We start from the raw sequence: 20,839 nt of genomic DNA, 5'->3' as shown, positions 1-20,839 counted from the left end.
GTCTCTCTCATTTCCTGGCTACAACAACATTGCAAACAACATTTTAAAACAGATATTTACTGAAAGTACAGTGGCAAGGCATCCAATTCACTCCACAGTCAAAAAGCTGAGTTATTTAGAAAACGTAGAACATGTATATGAAACTTGTAAAAACACTAACAATCCCGCTGAGCAATTTTCTTATTTAAATGCTGTGAAGCACATTTTTGCTGGTAAATTTGATGAAAATGCTATTTCTTAAGTATTAAAAATGAAATAGAATTGGATCCTGATGCAACTAGCTTATTTCCATTCACTCTTAGATATTTTGTAACCCTGCTTAATCATGAGTATCCAGCTTCAACAACATCATCATTTTTATATATTATACCCATTTTATTTCAGCATAATTTCATCATAATCAATTTGTGTGAAAAATATGATCCATTTATTATATGAAATATTTTGTTGCAGGGGGAGAAGCACTTACAGAAAAATAAATGAACAAATACTGTATCAGCAGAAAGGCAGGGACTGAAGTTTTAATTTCCATAGTTCTCAGTATAGGTAAGTTTTCATAGCTGTAACTAAATGAGTGTAAAAGGCTTGATTCTCCTCTCTTTTACACCAATATGAGAGGAGAAATCAGGCCTTGATACTCTAAACACTAGTGATTTGAGTAAGTAAATAGTCAGTAAGTATGTGTACCTTCATGGTGGGAGTGAGGCAACCTCTTAAGAAGGTTTTCCTTTCCCTCCCCTTCCCCCCCCCCCCCCCCCCCCCCCCCCTCGCCCCAATAGTGTTAGGGAGTAGAGAAAAGGGGTTGCAAATTGCAGGGTGAGAAGCAAACATCAATTCACAATGCTTTTCAGGCTCAGAAGTTCAAATGCTGAAGAAGTTATAGTTCAACTGTACCTGGTTGCGGCACAGTACCATCTTGTGGACATTGTATATATATATATATATATATATATATAGTGGGGGTGCAGAGGCAGGAGACATACACAGTAAAACAGTGAGTCTAGTTTCAGCAACTATATTGATGATCTAACACCTAGATAAAGCCATTTACCTTACCCCTGAAACTCCCTGCTTCTTTGAAAATACAAGTGTTTTCCCTATAACTGAATCTCACTGAAAAATCATAGGAAATGTTCAGGCTTGACAGGTTCATGCCTGTTTACCCAGACTCACTGGAACAGGAAATGGATCTAGGACTCAGTTCAGACAACAAATTTTCCCTTTTTAAATGGCATACTTGCCAACATCTTCGGGGAAAAGGCAATAAATATCAATTTGCATAAATTTGCATGGATTTGGGGAAATTCACATATGTTAAATTTAATCAGACCTTGTGTAGACTAGGGATTTTCCCTAATTACTGCTATCAGTATAACTGTACTGGTAGATTTCTTAGTGCAGGCAGGCAAAGGTTCCAGTTCTGATGCAACAATACATTTCCTCTTCTAACTGTGTTGGTTATTATGGAACTGATATGGCAAGTTACACTTACTCATGTATGGGCAATGTAAGGATTTCAGAATCCAGTGCTATAGGCCTGATTCAATCCCCATTGAAGCCAATGGAAAGATTATTATTGGCTTTAATGAAATTGGGTAAGGCAACCTCCAGTCAATATATCAGGAGTTTGGTTAACACCCCAGTTGTCTCATCACAAACCCCATCTACTTAAAACTCCACTCATGGGATGAGCTAATCTCAGTGGTAGCCAAGAGGTAGGTGGCTGTCCTCCATTAGGCAGTTCAGAGAGAACTGCTCTTCTAGGTCCCTGCTCCAAAGTGGAGCTACCTGGTCTGGTTCTGTGATTTCAGCTCTGCTTCCACTGGCAGATTCCTCCACACAGGACATGGAATTTCCATTTGATGAACTCAAAGCAAAATAAGACCCTTGGAAGACAGAACCTCATCTCCAAGACAGAACCCTTCTGCCTATGTATAACCAAACTTTGTTATCCCACCAGGGCCGGCTCTACTGTTTTTGCCGCCCCAAGCAGCATGCCAAATTGCTGCCGTGGACGGCGGGGGCAGTCCGTGTGCCGTTAGGGCGGCACATGCGTTTCCGCGGCGGCAGCAATTCGGCAGCAGCTTCTGTCTTAAGCCGGAGGCGGCCGCCGCAGCTGAAGACAGAAGCTGCCACCGCGGAAACGCACGTGCCGCCCTAACGGCACACGGACTGCCCCCGCTGTCCATGGCGGCAATTCGGTGCGCTGCTTCGGGGGGGCAAAAACACACGGACTGCCGCCCCTTGCAGATTGCCGCCCCATCACCTGCTTGGAATGCTGGTGCCTGGAGCCGGCCCTGTACCCCACCAAAGTCCATTACTAATAAATCAGGGTGATCCCTCACTCAGGTCATATCCTGTACAATTCCTGTGCCCTTTCATTAATACTGTACTGATAATTATCTATTTTCACCTTTACTCATCAAAATGTAAATTCCAACCAAAAAAAAGAAACCCCACACAGTAGGTGGAAACAACTTAAGTCATGTACTTCCTCCCAGTAGAGGAATCAGAGAGCTCTATCCCTCTAGGGTGCCTAGCCCTGGGACTTGCATCCTAATTTTCAAAAGTGCACCTTGTCCAAGGTTCAAGGCACATCTTCAATACAAGCAGGTTGACCCAATGACAATACAAGACTGAGCCACATTCCTGTCAGTCTAGTCACCTCCACTCAAATTGCTTCCTCAGAAAAATTCTTGGAAAACAGTTTTTACAGTTGTTCCTGAAAGTAAATAGTTTCTGGCTTTATTGTCTGGGGTCCACCTTTGAGAACACCCCAAGCCTTCACACAAACACATATAGAGATATTATTATTTTTAGAATGATTTGTATCGTGGTAACACAGAACCAGTCAGGGATGAAGAGCCCATAGTGCACTAAACAAACATATAACAAAAAGATGGCCACTACCCCAAAGAGGTCACAATCTAAATATAAAACAAGGAACCAGTTGGATACAACAGAAAGGGGAGACATTGAATTTACAATGACTTTACAAATAAATCTCAATAGCAGGGGGGTAAAACAAGAACATAGACGTCAACTCCAAGCTGTGAAAGACCCAAACTATAAAACAACATTATAAGTCAGAATCAACACCATGTATGTATCTGCAGACAAACTGGAACTAGTTGTCCTGTGTAAAATTCTAAGTAAATAGTAACCACATTACATTCAGAAACGTCAGCTTGTGTGGAATGTGGCTACACATTTACTCATGGCTGTCAGAGAAGCTCTTAAGCCACTACCCTCCCTATCTCTGGTAGAGGAGGCATGTCTAGGGGGAAAGGACATGGCCAGGGAGCTACTACATCTGGCTAATCTCTGGCTGCCAGAATGGCCCTTTGGGGTTGTGGGTAGCTGGTCATATTAGAGCAGTCCACAGGCTGGTCTCAGGATTGATGAGGCAAAGGTTATTTGAGCCATCTTTTCCACATTCCTCTCTAGTTTTACACTTACTAGTTTGACCAAACTAGCTATGATTTTTTTTTTCAGAAGAGACATTGGTAAACTTAATGTCTGTGACTGCACTCTACAGTCTATTACTTGACAGAAAATGCAAGTATGCAAATTAAAAAGTCATGAGTATGACAGTGCACAAGTAGAGTAAAAGGACTTTAAAGGAGAAGAAATACATCAACAAGGCGTGTTCTGAATTATAGGGGGCAATTAGACAAGGGAGATAAAAGGACTTGTCAATACTGTAAACTGCTTTTAGCTACAGTTTTATCAATGTGGCAACATGTGGAGTGCTGAAGAAACAGGAAACAAAACAGGATCTCTGCAATAACTATGAGATTTAATGTGACTACTGGATTCACAACATCATGAGAAGCCCGTTGAAATGAAGACAAATTCCCTTTGAAAATGCTTCTTGCATCAGCACCATGTTGGGGATACCCTGTGGATTTCTTAATAGACTGAGCAGTCTACCCAAGCATATAGTGTTACTCAACTCCACAACCATGGGATTATCTCAGTTATGGATTTACAGCACCCTCTGATGTTTGGTGATTTAGCCACTATTAATGAATTACTGTATTAGACCAGGGCATAGGCAATCTGGCCTAGTGGTCACACCTGGGCTGATGTCCACAAGTCAAGGATGGCCACAAGGCGGTAGTCAATGAGCAGGGATTGGAGTAATAACTGAAGCCGTCATCAATAAGCAAGAGTCAGGGTCAGAGTCAGGCCAGGGTCGGCAACCAGAGATAGTTACCAGGCTGCAATGAGGAGGCATGAGTCAGGGTCAGAGTCCAGGTAGGGTCAGAGACTAGAGATCAGAAAGCAAGGTGCAATCTGGAGTTGGAGCAGACCAGATGTCTGTGTTGTTGCCCAGATAACTTCTTGGGGCACCCTCCAGGGTTAAATAGTGTGCTTGGCCAATCAGAGGGCCACAGGATGCTGTCACTGTGGAACCTTTGGGCAGTACTTCCTGTGTTGCCTAATCTCCACAGTACTCTCTGCAGGCCCTCTCAGTGGTAATATGGGAATGTCAGCTGCCCCAGGCTCTGCAGCCCAAGAGTTTAAGTCCCCCAAATCTTTATGTTACTCCCAGGCTGGCCAGAATCTGTGAGGTTACCCAGACAACTTCCTGGGCCACCCTTCAGGGTTAAAAAGTGTGCTCGGCCAATCAGAGAACCAGAGGGTGCCATCGCTCAGCACCATTTAGGCAATACTTTCCTGTGTCATCTATTTCCACTTTCATATGGCACTGCATGTCCTCCCAGGTGCAAAGTGGGAATGTTCACTGTCCTTGACTCTGCAGACTTAGGTTCTAGTCCTATGGATCTATACTATTACGGCTGTGTGAATATCTCTGATACGGCTAACGGCATATAAAATCTGCATCATGCTGCTGTTTGAGTATCTCTATTAAGGGCGTATGCTGGAAAGTGAAGTTTAGTAACTTATCAACTATATGGTTTCCTGTAAGTTATAGGCCGTAGATGAGAGTGTCCTCCTATATGTACTTTCTAAATAAACACTGTAGTAAGAGCCACCGGCATATCGATTTCTAAACAGCAAGCTACTGCAATAGCCACGCCTTTCATGAACACATTACTTGAGCATTTATTTCCATCGTTACTCTTCAACATATGCAACCTTTTCCCACTACTTGTGCAGAAGAGTAATTATAGTCCCAAAGATGAATTCACAACAACAGGTTCCATGACTGTTCAGTAGATGAGGGTGACTAGTATGTCCAAGAATCTGAAATATTAACATTAAAAGTATATTTTAAACCCCTTAACGATTAAAAAGGCCAATTTATTTTGGGGGCGGGGGAATGGATGAGCAATATCATCGTTTTTCATATTGCACATAGTGAACCAAGAAAGAATTTCCAACATTAGATAGATATATTGTATATTGTGCCCTCCATGTATTAAAAGATAGATGAATCTCAGAAATAAGGTTTCTGAATTATACCCCAGATCTCTGCCTTTTTATCATCAGAGGAGAATTAATCCTGAGAATAGTTTGCCAAGTGCCTTAACCAAAAGTATCCATACAATTTATGTCTCTATCATGACCAAATTCTTTCAATTACATGAGGGTTATTTGGAACCTAGCAACCTCTCCAGTGGACTATTCCCATTTCATTCCTCTTATCCCAACAGATGACAGGTAGTTGCTGAAACTGATATGTTTTATGGGTTTCATAATACACTCTTCAAATTGCTGTGCAACTTCTAATTTGCCTCTCCTGTCAAAGGTCCTAAGAAAGGTCAATACCCTATATGATAAGTAGTACCATTCTAGCCATGAGCTAGAGTATAGAAGTTATGGATTTAGTCCACAAAACTGAGTTTCTGCAATCCTGTCATTGGCTTCACTTTGGATCTGATAAGCATTTGAGGGCAAGATTTTGTCAGCCTTACTCATGTTGAGTAGTTTCTTACTCCGAGAATCATCCCATTGATATTCACAAAATAAGGTACTACTCTTTGTAAGTAAGCCTGGCAGAATCTGGCCTCAAGGGTTCAAAAGTACCAATCAACCACACTTCTGACTGATCACTGTGCTTGAGAGCAACCCCAAAGAACTATATTTTGGGGAAATGTTCTGAACTGTGCTTTTTATCTTTTAGTTTGGTTTTCAGTGTATTTCCTCATATTTTCCTGCTATATTACTTTGCAGTCACATTAACTATTGTGATAGACCCAGGCCAGTTGGGTACAGCAGAATAGCAGAAGGCAGATATACTGGCCACTGGATTAACAGTTTTCTGTTCCCTGACTGACCAGAGCAGGGGCTGCTCCAGGCTAATGAGAACACCTGACTCCAATTAACCTGCAAAGAGTCAGGTGAGGCCATTAAGCTAATGTGACCACCTGACTCTAATTAAGGCCCCGCTGATACTATAAAAAGGGCTCACTCCAGTCAGGCAGAGGAGAGCCAGGGAGCCAGAGGAGAGGAAGTGCGACTGAAGGACTGGTTAATGAAGACACCCTCAAGTTATTGATAAGGGAGCCCTAAGGTAAGGGAGAAGCAGGAGAGCTGTGGGGAAGTGGCCCAGGGAAATGTAGCAACTCTGGCAGTGAAAGGTTGGTTGCCAACAGCTGCTACCATTAGGGTCCCTGGGCCGGAACCCGGAGTAGAGGGTGGGCCCAGGTTCCCCCCAACCCACCACTACAGGAACACCTCCTGGGAGGGGAAGTCAGGCCCCTGTCAGGACAGGAGGCTAAACTGTTCTAAAACAAGCCCTAGGGACAACAGAGACTGGGAATTCTCTCACCAACCTCCTTGCTGGCTTATGATGAAAAGGGCTCAGTAGACTGTAACCCTGGCCCTAGAGATAGAAGGGTTATGTGGAGGGTCACAGAGAGCCACTGAGGCTAGCATATACCGCTTAGAAGCGCAGGACTGACGGGGACAAGGTCAGAGCTCTGCCACACTATTTATAAATTTTGAAATGTGACACTACAGTAGTGTCATCTTCCTTAGGTGATTTTGTAGTGGTCTTCTAGGACTGTTTTAAGGGCTGCCTTGCATTAGGGTTGTAAAGCAGCTGCAGTGCAGCCAAGAATCAGGACCATGGTGCTAAAGAGGACTGAGTTTTCTAAGTAAGTACTCTAAAAAAGTAGCATAATTTGATGTGATAATGTCATACCTGACATAGTGATGTGGACTGATGATATTTTAAAATAAAGAGGCTGCGTTTATAACCACAAATCCACTGTTTCAGTGAGTTCTGAACTGGTTTTACACAGGTTTAAAAAGAAAGATAAGAAGTAAATCTGTTCCATACAGACAGTGGAGCACCCCAAGCTTTCTGTGACTAAAATATTTTCCAGGTCCATTTGGGGTAGCTCCACTTCGAATTGCATCTACCATTTAAGCCCTAAGACGCAGTCATGCTGCATCAGTGTGCCCATCAGAAAATAAATCATAGGTAAACTCTAACTTTTTTTAACTGAATGTTAAATAAGACTCAAACTATTTTGCTTGGATTTTCAATGAGATTTAGGCTCCTCAGTACATAAATCACATTTGAAAATGTGACTTAGGCACTACTGAAAATCTGACCCATTTTGCAGAAACTCTTTCAGATGTAGGTGTTGTACAAAAGATTCTCCAATACCATGAACAATTGTTACATACTGAGAAACAGTTAAGCATGGTGATTTTGATATTTATAAACCTTCTAATACATTCTTAATTGTATCTTTCCCCCACAGTAAAGCTTATGTAAAGAAATTGCTGTAAATGGTACGTTTGATGATTTTCACTACAAAGACCAAAAAAAGCATATTTCATTCCTTGAAAAGGTTAGCAAACTATTTTGTAAAATGGTTTCCTTGGGGCTCTCCAGAACAACTGGGCCAATTCTATGTAGAAACAACACACAGAAGATATAAGGGGACCAGACTCCTTTGAACCAGCAGCTGTGCTACCTGCGGCTCTCCATAACAAGCAGACCAATTCCATGTGGAAACAGAATGAGCACAAGATATAAAAAGATCAAAATTGTTTGAACCAGCAGCTGTGCTACCTGCAGCAGTTAATCTTTCCTGGCAATCTGTTAGAGACACACATTCCTCAGGCTAAGAGGACTAAGAGGCTTTTGCTGACTGCTGTTCCTCTGAGAGAAGCCTAGTCCAATTCTCCCTTCATATTATTGAACACTTAAACTGTGGACTGAAATATATTGGAAAAAAAGTAACTTTTGTTTGGCATTGTATGAAACTGGAAGAACATTTCTGATTAGGTGCTTTCGATAAGAGTATGTCACAGGTTCCCTTTTTAATATGAATTTAGCTCAACTAATGGCAAGATATTTTGCTACCAAGAAAATAAGTCTTATGTTAATATGTATATAAAATAATGATGGTGGGTGAAAAAAACATACTGAAACCTGGCAATCTTAGCTGGAACTGAATAAAATATCTGCTGAGAAAGGAGAAATAGGGTTTCAGGCAATTATCGAGTTAGAATTGCAGTTTCTTTTCTCTTAAAAAGAATGGCTATATTGTTCCTATTTAAAGTTCAATTCATCTGTTATTCTCTATGGACAAGTCATCTCAGAACAATATATACTTTTGTGTTTCGGAAACTTCTATTATCCTTTCTAATATGATTGCAGCTTCTTTCATTTCTACCCACATTCTCTCTCACACACAACTACTGTCATCTTTTACAGAATTGGATCATAGTGGGAGCTTAGTAGCACCGCTGAACAGTTGCCATTATATAACTATTTTCACATATGCACTATTTTGCAAAACAAATGTTTGGGATTTAAATGTCCCATGCTTCTTGGTCATAGCCCAAAGGTGACTTTTGGTAAGTAGGGAGGAGAATTTGATCATAATCTTTTCAAACCACTTTTGAAAAATGGGACAATGAAAAATGACCCCTTTCTCTATTCTAAAAATATTTTAATTGCACTTAAAAATGGATGAAGTTTGCAACATGAAAGTTGGCATAGCCTGTAACTAGTGTGAGAGGTTGGAGGGTTGAATGAGGAAGTGAAGTTTTAAAGGCTAAAAGGCCCTCATCCACACAGGTATCTAGGCATTGCAGCACTCCGCTGCAGAAAATCACAGGAACAACACTGTGATCCACAAAGCCTGAGTTAGGGACCTAGGTTCCTATACCCCAAATGGAGAAACATAGGCACCATAGCAAGCAATCCACAAAAGCCAGCATGTGAGGCAGGGAGCTGCCTAAACTAGCCAATGGAAGATGCCAACAGAGGTGTGTGCTGATCCCCCTCTCTATCACAGAAATAAGGTGCCCACATCTGAGCTGCGGAGAAGTGCCTAGGTCTGCTTACCGATCCACAAATGGGAACCCTTCTCCTGTACTCAGGCAGCTTAGGTGCCTAAGCAGTTTCTTGCAGGAATAAGTTAATTACTGCCTTGCTCCACACACAACTGGCTGGAGGAGAAGTACTGCTGGTGGTGCCCACCTTATAACCTTTAGCTCAGTGCTTAGAGCAGTTGCTGGGATGTGGGATACCCAGGTTCAGTTTTCCACCCCCTGCCAAAGAGGGAGAGATAATTTGAACAGGTATCTCCCAGGGGCACTATTTCAGGTTTTAATAGGGGAGGACAACTTTCAACAGAGGTCCAGGTGCCACATAGGTCCCTGGAGGCTCATTAAAGATAGACTGATTTTTATATTTTATTGCAGGACCATCTTTTTTAATATTTTCAAACAGTTTAGGTTTTCTGTGACCAAATTACCATCCCTGACCCCCTTGCTTTTGTCATCAGCAGGATTTGAACATAGCACTTAAAGCATGAGGTTCTACTGCTTGAGCTAACAGACTAATTCCTTCAGCTATTTGCTTTAGAAAGTTCTTATCTTTTCATGTGGAGCAGCCACTAGCAGAGGACAGAGACTCACTGAGCTAGACAGAAGGAAAGACACTGCATTATGTAAGGTACAGCATGTTGGCAGACTAAGAATTGCCTCATTGACCCATTGGCCTGCCACTGGGTAGCCAGGTGTGTCAGAGATCCCATTGATGCCCAACCACTGCCTCTCCCAGGACTGCTAAGGGTGGACTTGCATATATAGCCTCTCTTCCCCAATGATGCGGAGCCCTGCTCTGTCCCCCACATCAGGATCCAGCCATAGACTAGTCAGCAGACTGTTATAACTACAGCTTTTGTCAAAGTTGTTTGTGTGACCATATTTGTAACAATTCAGGCTGGCTTTATTATCAGTGTCCCCAAAGTTTTTGTGGAGATGGACTTTGCTGGGCGTTTATAAAGATGGATCAGAAAATAAAAAACTCTGACTCCTGACCCTCTGCCACTTTGCCCTGCTGTAGCACTGCGGGAGCAACAGAGGCTGGACACATCTCATGCTGATCCTCCAGGGGAAGCTGGTATGGGCTAAGCCACAGCCTGTCTGCAATAGGAAGGGGAGATGGGAGGGAAAAAGGTGCTGAGCAGCTTCCAGGCAACAGTGGCCAGAGCACTGTAGAGCCAGAGCAGCTTTGTACTAGGGTGGCCGAGGAGCAAGGACTTCACCTTACCCAGTGCAGCAGCCTCTCCTGCCCCCCCAGCTTCATACCTTTCTGTCCCTCTCATTGACCTTCTCCACACTCTGGAGAACACTGCCCACACCCATGCAAGCTGGGGACCACCAGGGCAGCTGCCACTGCTGGAGTTAGAGGGGAGTGAGTCACGTCCTGCCTTGCTCTGACCTGCCAGTCCAAGCACATGGTAAGTATCAGTGAGGGGAGGCACAAATGACCCCCAGTGTCTCCCATCTCTCAGGTGTTCTAATCACTGAGCTATGGGATATTCTGATGTGGGGCTTCCTCAGTTACTCCAGTTGAAGCTGTTCCACTGGGGATAAGTAAGTGTGATTGGAGCCAGAGGGACCGGACTGGACCCTGGCTCTCAGCTGGGCGCCCAAATCACTGTACTACAGAGTCATTCTCTCTCTCTCTATCCACTGCCCCCGGTGCCTCAGCCCAGTAACTATTTAAGTATTTATCCATTGGGACAGAGACAGATCAGATTGACCCCTTCACATGGGATAGGCAAGCAAATGCCTGTCTTTCCTTGGTTCACGAATTGCTGTGGGGCTTAGGTGAGAGAGGTGTGTCTGGATGCCTCTCAAAAGGCATCAAAGTGCATACCCACTAATATGAAAGTAGTTGCAGAGAACCTTTTACCCTGAAAACGTAGGTGAATGACTGAGTTTAGGTGCCTACAGGGCTTGGCAAGAATTTTGTGGATTGCAGTGAAGCCTAACACTGGACTAAACCCCAGACCTGGGCATATATGTATCTTTGTGGATCAGTGCTGAGTTTACTAATTTTCAGAGAAGTGTGGTAAATGCCTGAGAGGATGCTGAAGGGCAGAGCCAAAAGTGGATACAACATCCATGTGTTTTAATTACATTTTAAGCTACATGAGGAAAGAATAAATAAATTTCAATGTGTGAGAATAGATTGAAAAGCTTTTCATTCTAAAAGTTCACATTCGTATCACCTTGCCAATTAAGCTTTACATATACCAATTAAAAGTTATGGGACTGTCAGTGACACAAATTGCACATTTACCCTCAAGAAGATTGTTAATGATTCAAAGCCATTTCTGCTTTCCCTGGAAATTCACCATTAGGTCTAATTACAAGTAACCACGGCAACCTTTTGGGGACTCTTTCTACTTAATAAGCAAGGTGTGACACCACAGAAATGTTACTGAATCTTGTAACATATAAAATGCCAACAACAGAATACCTTATGTAATCCACCAAACCATCCTTCTTACGGGAGTGACTACATTTGTGTTCACCACAGAGTCCATTTTAGGAAGACAAATTCCAGCCTCTGAGGCTCTCCTCTTTCACGTTTCCCTCTGTTCCTTCCTCTCGCCATTCTTTCTTTCTTTCTTTTCTCAGTATTCACCTCCATTCTCATTCACTCCCATCTGCCTTCGCCTCATCCACTCCCACTCTCACTCACACTCAGAGTTGTTTTCCCTCTCCTTCCTCCTTTCTTCACACTCTCCCCAGCTCCAACACACACTCCATTGCACTTTGCTTTTCTGTCCCTCTATTTTCTCCCAACAATCCTGCTTTCCTTCTCCCTCCCCTAAAACTCTCCCTTCTCCAACATAAACTCTCCCTCTTTCTTCCCAAATAAATTCTATCAAAAAAGCAATCCTCCCCCACACTCTGAAATCACCTGTCATATCAACTCAGTGTGTCCCTCCCACACATCCAATTCATCCCACACCCATGCATAGTCCACAGAGATCATCAGCCTCTCTTTCTAGCCACGGATGGGAATATCTTCCCTCTCACCCCCAAGCCTGCTGGAGCAACATTCACTGATCTTCACTTACCCCAGTCCTTAGGTGCAGAGGTGTCTTGTCTGCGCACAATTAGGCTTGGAAAGGGTTGACAGCTAAGGATTCCCCGATCTTCATCCTTTCAGGCCTGTAGATGGGTGAGAGATTCTCTACCTTCATTCACCCATCAAGTCTGAGCTAGGGGGCCACAGCTGTCTGATTTTCACATTCCCTCAGTCAGAGGTGAAAGAATTGGGGCAGTAGATAGGCAAGAAAAGATAAGCACCCAACTGTTCACAGAGACTGTGGAGCGTAAGCCACATCTATGCTTCCCTCAATTTTTCTGCTCTCAGACTGCAGGTGCTGAGGGAGTGGGGACAGGGACAGATAAGAACTTCTGCTTACTGGAGGCTTCACGCCCTCTTAGTTGCTGGTGGCTGGCTTATTAGGCTGCTTTCACTGCTTTCCTACTCCCTGACCCACCTCAGGTGGCAGAGGTGGCTAGCCAGGGTAAGGTTGATATCTTCTGAGGGAGCTCTCTGGAACGGGGGAGGCAGTCATTTGGCAGCAACCAGTTTGTGGGTAAGGGACTATGGACATTCTCCTCCTTGGTTTATTGCAGGCAGCAGTGACTGCACGTGATTCCTGCATACGTCACCAGCCATGACTTCTGAGGCCACCAACTTTGTGATAAGCCAGGGGAATGTCATCTGCAGTTGAGCATTCCATACAGTCCTAGATTGGGGAGGGGTGGCAGGAGGGGGAATCAGTGGACTGAATATTAGTATCAGAGTGCCACTGGAGCCAGTACAAAGAGAGAGCTCCCAGGCACAAAGCTTCAAGTGTTGAACCCAGGTGTGGCAATTGCCATCTTGGCTGACATATCAAAGATTGACCCAGGGACCTCCAGAACTAAAAGGATGAGTTGCTATAGCTTGAGCTAAACAGCCAGCCTCAGCATTCTCACATCTTCTTGGATCAGGCGCAGAGATGGACATGTAGCAGACAAACCAGTGGGTTACACAGGCACATAAAAGGAGGTGCCCATTCAGAGAGAGCAGGATATTTTCCCTCCACAACCAACTTGGCTGCCCAGTATGAAGAGTAAGGCCATACTTCCTGCTTGCCTCTGGGGTGGCTATTGCCCCCATAAATGTAGAGACTGTGGCCAGCTTCTCTTGCTTACCAACTCCCACATTGCTTGTTCACAAGCACAGGGCCACCCACAATCTGGGCTATTGTTATTTCAGACTTCCAAATTGCCAAGAGTGTGCTGGCATTTCTGAGCATGCTCACTGAACATCTACTAAAAAAAACCCTCCCCCGCCAACAATAATGAGACTTCTTTTCCTCTGTGACCTTACTGAACTTTCTCCATCTTTGGCCTGATCCAAGGGATAACTCAGGCATGGGGCTGCTGATTGGACAATTTGCACAATGAAGATTGAAACTAGCTCTTTGAAATTACTGGAGCAAAATTCTCAAAATGCAAAAACCTGCTTTTAATAATAGGGATAGAAAAAAGGAATAATTAAAAAACCAATTTTAGGAACTCACAGTTTTTACTATCATTTAGTGTAACTTCAAATTCATATGAGGCCCAGAATTCACAGAAAAAAAATTACAGCAAAAAATTGTAGGAATTACTAAAATGATGAAATTTGGTTACCTTAAGCACTGATCTGAGTCCAGGAAAAGAGATGATCTGGACCCGCTGAGGTGACAGACCAACTGTGGAGACAATCTAATGGATGCTGAAGATCTTTGTAGATATCCATTATTAAATTTCTAAATTAGGATTCAAAATTTGATTAACGGAGCTTCACCCTCCACTACAAGCATTTTTCTGTGTGTGTGTGTCTGATTTTGAACCAATCCAATTAGAAAACTTTAGGTTCAGTATAAATCAGACATAGGCTTAATGCAAATTTGAACATTCCCTAATCTCCTTGGTTTCATTCATGATCTTATTGGCAGTAGGATCCAGCTGCAGATTTCAGATCTTGATTTGAATGAATGACCACAAAGATTGTGGCAACAGCACAGTTAATAATCTGAGGAATATTCTTAATCTTTAGGACAAGAAACAACATAAAGTATTTTAAGATATGTTGCTGCAGAAACTCAGGTCAAATACTATGACTGTTTCTAAAATGCTTAATTATCTTTGTTTTTAATATCTACAGGATGAAATTCCCAGAAATCCCATATTCACTAAAAAAATTACATTAGTATATTTGTTGGGTTGTATGAAAGTTGTTCAGCCCTCATTTCATGGAATATCTTAGTTTTTCAGAAGCCATATGCCATATGCACTTGAATTTCTGCTAAGCCAGCCATCTAATCATTTGTAAAAGAGCAGATCGGTTCTGTGAAGAAGGTGCTTAAATGTGTGCAATATTGTGATGGATGCAGAGAACTTATTGTTTAGCTTTTCAAATGAATTAAACACCAATGTGCACATCCTTAATTGCATTTCTACTATACCAACTCTGGCACATTCCTGATGCTTCAAGTATGCCTGACATTTCCATCAAAATCCCACCCATATTAAGTTGAAAAGATCCTGGCTGCAAGATTTGCATTCAGTTGCTATAATTAAGGATGAAGACTAATCAGCAGACTGAAAACAGAGCAGGCTGAAATTGTTTTTATACAAAAAGTTAAGGGAAAAGAACATTAACTAATGACAATTGCAAACTTGCTATAAAAATCCAACAGCTTACTAGAGTATATATAGTCCTGAATGATTTTTCATAAGTGTCAACATTTTCTAAATGTATGCCAGCAAAAACGATGGAGTCTTTGTTTTACATTTTATCACTACATTGATTGTGGGTGCTTAATGCTTTTGACAATAGGCCTTTAGGTGCCTTTATTAAGATGATTTGGGAACCTAAAGTTTGACAGTTTTGGTTTTATAAATGCAACGCTCTTCACCGGTCTCATTTTGTGTGTTGGAAACACATTATGTGAGTTACTGAATACAAAAGCTCCTCTTCTCTACCCTTTCTGTATGCATTAACCCTGCTAGAGAACCCAAGAGTTTGGTACCCCATCTGCTCAAGTGAAGGCTGTCTAATCCAAACCATTGTCTCTCTCTCACACACACACAAAAGACAATGAGATTCTATGCAAAAAAGCCCTCTCCTTTACGTGATTGAGCATTCATAGATTAGCACAGGAGACCAGTCTTTCCCTTTCTTCCCTAGTGCCTAGCACTAGAAATAACTCTTTGAAGATCGCCAGTATCAGTCCCAGGTGGAGTGTGCTCTGGGGAGTGAATATAATGAAATCTGCATGTAGTATGTTGTTTAGGTGTTATGCAGGTACAAGGTTTGTGACTGAAAGCCATGGACACTGTAAAATGTATGGTAAGAAGTCTGAGCAAGTCTGTTATAGAATGTGTGTGATATATGATCTGAGTAGGTGTTCTGAAATGGGTGTAGATGGCTATGTGGACAGTACCTCACGTTGTGGTACTTAAATGTGATTAACTACCAAAATCAATATTTAATAGCAAGCTAAATTTGCAGACAAATTCTTTATTTCTGATTAACTCTGCATCAGTAAACTCACCTTTCACAATATGTCAATCTCACAGGCACCCTCTGTTATGCACTTTTACTGTCACTTCATCAATACAAATAGTGCAAATTCTTACTTCTTTGCTTTCCTAGAAATTTCTCAAGCGGTATAAACACATCTTACATTGTTACTACACATACAAAAAGAAAATCACGGTAGTAACTAGCACCCCTCATCAAGAGTGTTTAGAAGATGAATTCAGGACCTCTAAGAACACTCACAGGAAACAGTAACTGTGCATAGTAGTAGATAACAGCAAACAAGTCAGCCTCATTATAATTACTGATGAAGATACTACCACAGTTTCAGGGTAACTGCACCAGTGTCCTCCACTCTGTTGTCTTCTCCAGGATTGCCCAGGCAGGTCTCAGGTCTTCAACCATCTCCTGCCTCTGGGCAGAGACCTATGTCCCATTGCCTTCTGAACACACAGGCTGCACAGCTCCCTGATTTACACTGTGATATCCCCAGCAAGCCAATCTGCCTAACGGCTAGCATCTGTGCATTGCTTTTTCTCTAAGGGCTATGATGGGTGTGATTTACACATAATCCAAACTGCTCTTTCTAAGCAAACATTTATTCTTAATGAAAAAAAAAAACCACAACAATAAACAGATTTAAACACACATTAAACATACCAGCAATCACCATTAGCCTTATAGGTAAAGTTTGAAGGATTAGATTTTTATGAATACATGTCCATTTGACCACACAAAAATAAACCACTGAAAATATGTGTATTTATAATGAAAATTTAGAGATAGGCAAAGAAAAATGCTACTTGAGGACATATTAGTGTTTGAATTTAAAGAGATTTACTTGGAATATTTTGACATGTAATGTTGACAAATTGTGTTTTAACACATATTTGTCTTTAACTTTTTGAATCTCCAGGTCAACTATCATTAAATAATCATTGTCTGACACCCCCCCACCCCATGATTTCCCACAACTGTGAAAATATAAATTGATAAAAAATAAAAAGTGCTTTAAAATCCATAGTTTTGTGCAACTGAAAATTTAGATCAATAAAAATTGAAAAAATGCTTAATAGACCAATATTATCTGTCCAAATTATATTAAAAAAATAAACATTCAATTCTTCCAAGGCTACTTATGGAGCCTTAGTAGCCCAAAGTCTTCCACAAGTCTTTCCAATCCTTCCACAAGTGTTGGGCACCCCTTGGACAGAAAGTCCTGTCTGTTTGCTGGATCAGAAAGAAGGCCCTGTGTTAGTTCAAACTCAGCCTTTTTATACCAAAAGCCCTTTCTTTGTTTGATTCTCTGGAAAACCCAGTTTCAAGCAGTATATGCAAATAGGAGACACTTCTCTGGAGTTATTTACAATCTCAGGGGTAATCACCCTACTGTCTTTAATTCCTGTAGGATCAGTGGTAATCATACATAAATTTATGAATGGTTTAAAACAATGGCCCCCAAAAGATACTAGATGGGGTTTCAATATCTGTCACAGTTGCAATATCCGTTATAGATACCTAAAAAAAGTATGAAACCAGATTCTTGCATCTGGGCAAGCTGTCCTCAGTGAAGGAACTTAGGGGATGATGCAAAGGTGGTATCCCTCATCCTTTAACCTGATGATATCTGGGGTCTGTTTAACCCTAAGATTGCTCTACATTATGCTAGCTGGATAAGAGCCCCCTACAAGACCATTACATAGCCAGGTTTTGCTAGAACGAAGAAGAATGTCGAAAAATGTCTGAGATCCTTCCTGTCCCACAAGTGAAGGAAGACAGAAGATTCTGGAGGTTATAGGGTTTGGGTTCTGAGGAACATTGGTCCACCTTTTATAGTTTGGATGGCCTTCATGACAGTAGAAGGAAATGGATCTCCTTGGGGAGAGGCTGGCTAGAGTAAGCAGGAGGGAATTAAACTAATAACAAAAAGAGGGAAGGTAAAAAGGGGGAAGATATCTCGATTTTCGGCTGAGAACATTAATCAAGAAACCAAAGAATATGAAAAGAATGTCCTTAATTGCCTTTACATCAGTACAAGGAGCCTGGGTAACAAACAAGAGGAATTGGAATTGCTTATTTATAAGCATACATTTGATATAGTTGGTATTACTGAAACCTAGTGGGATGATTCACATGATCGGAATGTTAAAATCAATGGTTACAACCTATTTAGGAAGGATCAAGTGGCCAAAGCGGAGGCAGGAGTGGTACTCTGTGTCAAAAATGGCATTACCTGTTTCCGGATTACTCATAATTTGAAAGAAAATGATCTTGAATGCTTACAGATCTGTGTCCTAATGGATAAAGCACAAGATGGAGTATTGGTTGGTGTCTGCTACAGACTGCCAAATCACATTAAGAAACATGATGACTGATTCCATATCCACCTGTCTATAATGTGTAGGGAAAAAAAGTTGTGTGATCATGGGAGACTTCAATTTGAGTGACATATGCTGGAGATCTCAGGCTGCCAGTACTTAACATCCTTGGAATTTCTAAATATTATAGATGACAATTTCCTATCTCAAAGTGTTGCATCCAACACACGGGATTCCATATTAGACCTCATCTTGACAGATAAAGAGGAATGGATCACAGAACTAAAAAATAATGATAGCTTAGGTACAAGTGAATATATTTATAATGTGCAAACAGAATAAAGTCCAGATGAGTAATATATACACTTGATGCTTTAAAAGGGACAATTTCACAAAGCTGAAAACTATTATGAGCCAAATCAGCAGGATGGAAGAATTTAATCAGAAAAATGTAAATAATTGGGAATTGTTTAAGAACTCTTTACTAGGAGCCAAAAACCCCACAATCCCATAAATTGAGTTATAAGGCCTTATTGGTTAAAAAAAAATAACCTAGGTTAGATGAGAAGTGAAGGCACCTATGAAAAATAATATATATAATGGAAGAAACGGGAAGTTAAATATAAATCAAAAGCTTGGCATTTATAAAATTGATAAGGGAAGCAAAGTGACACAAGGAGAAATCTGTGGCCAGCAGTATTAAGAACAATAAGAGTTTTTTTTAAGTGTATTAGGAACAAAAAGAATCCTAGCAATAGTATTGGTCTGTTACTCAATGCAAATGGTAAAATTATAAATAATAATGTAGAAAAGAAGTGTTCAATAAATATTTCTGTTCTGCATTTGGGGAGGAGGCCAAATGTTGTAATCATATCATATGATAACATTCTTTCCATTCCACTAGCATCTCAGTAGGATGTTAAACAGTAGCTACCAAAGTTAGATATTTTTAAATCAGAAGGACCAAATAGCTCTTTTAAAACTCTTGGATGCAAGCTGAGGAGCTCCCTGGACAATTAATGTTGATTTTAAATAAGTCTTGGCTCCACAAGGCTGGAAGAAAGTTAATGTTGTGCCAATATTTAGTGAGGGTAAATGGGATGACCCAGATAATTATAGGCCTGTCAGTTTGACATTGAATCCAGGCAAGATAATTGGGGCTCGACTAAGGAAGAATTAATCCAGGTAATATAATTAAGGCCAATAAATATGGGTTTATAAGAAATAGATCCTCTCAAACTAACTTGATACCTTTTTTGATGAGATTACAAGTTTGCTTGATACAGGAAATAGTGTTGATGTAATATACTTAGGTTTCTGTGAGGCATGTGACTCAGTACTGCATAATATTTTGATTAAAAAAAGGAAGTATCTACAAATAAAATGGCACACATTAAATTGATTAAAAGCTGGGTAACTGACAAGTCTCCAAATGCAATTGTAAAGGGGAAATCCATCACTGAGCAAGTATGTTTCTAGTGGGGTCCCACAGGGATTGGTTCTTAGCCCTGTGCTATTAACAATTTTATCAAGGACCTGGAAGAAAACATAAAATAATCATTGATAAAGTTTGCAAAGGACACAAAAATTGAGGAAGTGATAAGTAATGAAGAGAACAAGTCACTGATACAGAGAGATATGGATATTTTGGTAAGCTGGGCACAAAAAACAATATTTGTTTTAATACAGATAAATGTAAATGTATACGTCTAGGGACAAAGAATATCGGCCATACTTACAGAATGGAAGCCTTTACCCTGGGAAGCAGTGATTCAAAGAGATTTGTGGGGAGGTGGATAATAAGCTCAGCATGAATGCCTACGTGCAACGCTGTGGCCAAAAGCACTAACGCAATCTTTGGATGCATAAACAAAGGAATCTCAACCAGGAGTAGAGAGGTTATTTTACCTCTATATTTGGCATTGGTTCAACTGTTGATGGAATATTGTGTCCAGTTCTGGTGTCCACAATTTAAGAAGGACATTGATAAATTAGAGTGTTCTGAGAAGTGCCATGAGAATGATTAAAGGATTAGAAAACATGCCTTCTAGTGACAGACTCAAGGAGCTCAATCTATTCAGTTTAACAAAGTAAAGGTTAAGGGGTGACTTAATTATAGTCTGCAAGCACCTACATCAGGAAAAAATATTTGATAATGGTCTCTTCAATCTAGCAGAGAAAGGTATAACTAGATCCAGTGGCTGGAAGCTAAGGCTGGACAAATTCAGACTTAGAAATAAGGTATAAATTTTTAACAGTCAGGCATTAATCATTGGAACAATTTACTATTTGTTCAAATGAAATTAAGGGTGGAGGTTTTTTTTTAAACAATATGTTCTAGGGATTTTTATGGGGAAGTTTATTTTATACAGGTAGTCAGATTAGATGATCACAAAAATCCTTCTGGCCTTGGAATCTAGGAATGCCCTCTATGCTAGTGGGAGCCAGGAGGAAGCAGTATAGAAATGGCTATGCTAACTTTGTGTCATCTGGGCAAATTTACGATTTCAAAACACCAAGCAATCAGCAAGAGCCTGCATACATATTCTAAATGTCCAGGAGGGCTCTTTGTCTTTACACTTATTGTGTCTTTATATTTCAGTGGTGACACATTTGTACTGTTACTTTGCCTCATTGCCCTAGGTATATTATTTCTTTTTTATATTCTCTGTAAGTTGTCAGAATTGCA

Source organism: Terrapene carolina, unplaced genomic scaffold, assembly GCF_002925995.2.
Source record: "Terrapene carolina triunguis isolate 2854851 unplaced genomic scaffold, T_m_triunguis-2.0 Scaffold66, whole genome shotgun sequence".
Taxonomy (NCBI): Eukaryota; Metazoa; Chordata; order Testudines; family Emydidae; genus Terrapene; species Terrapene triunguis.
Note: the sequence above shows the minus strand (reverse complement) of the source record.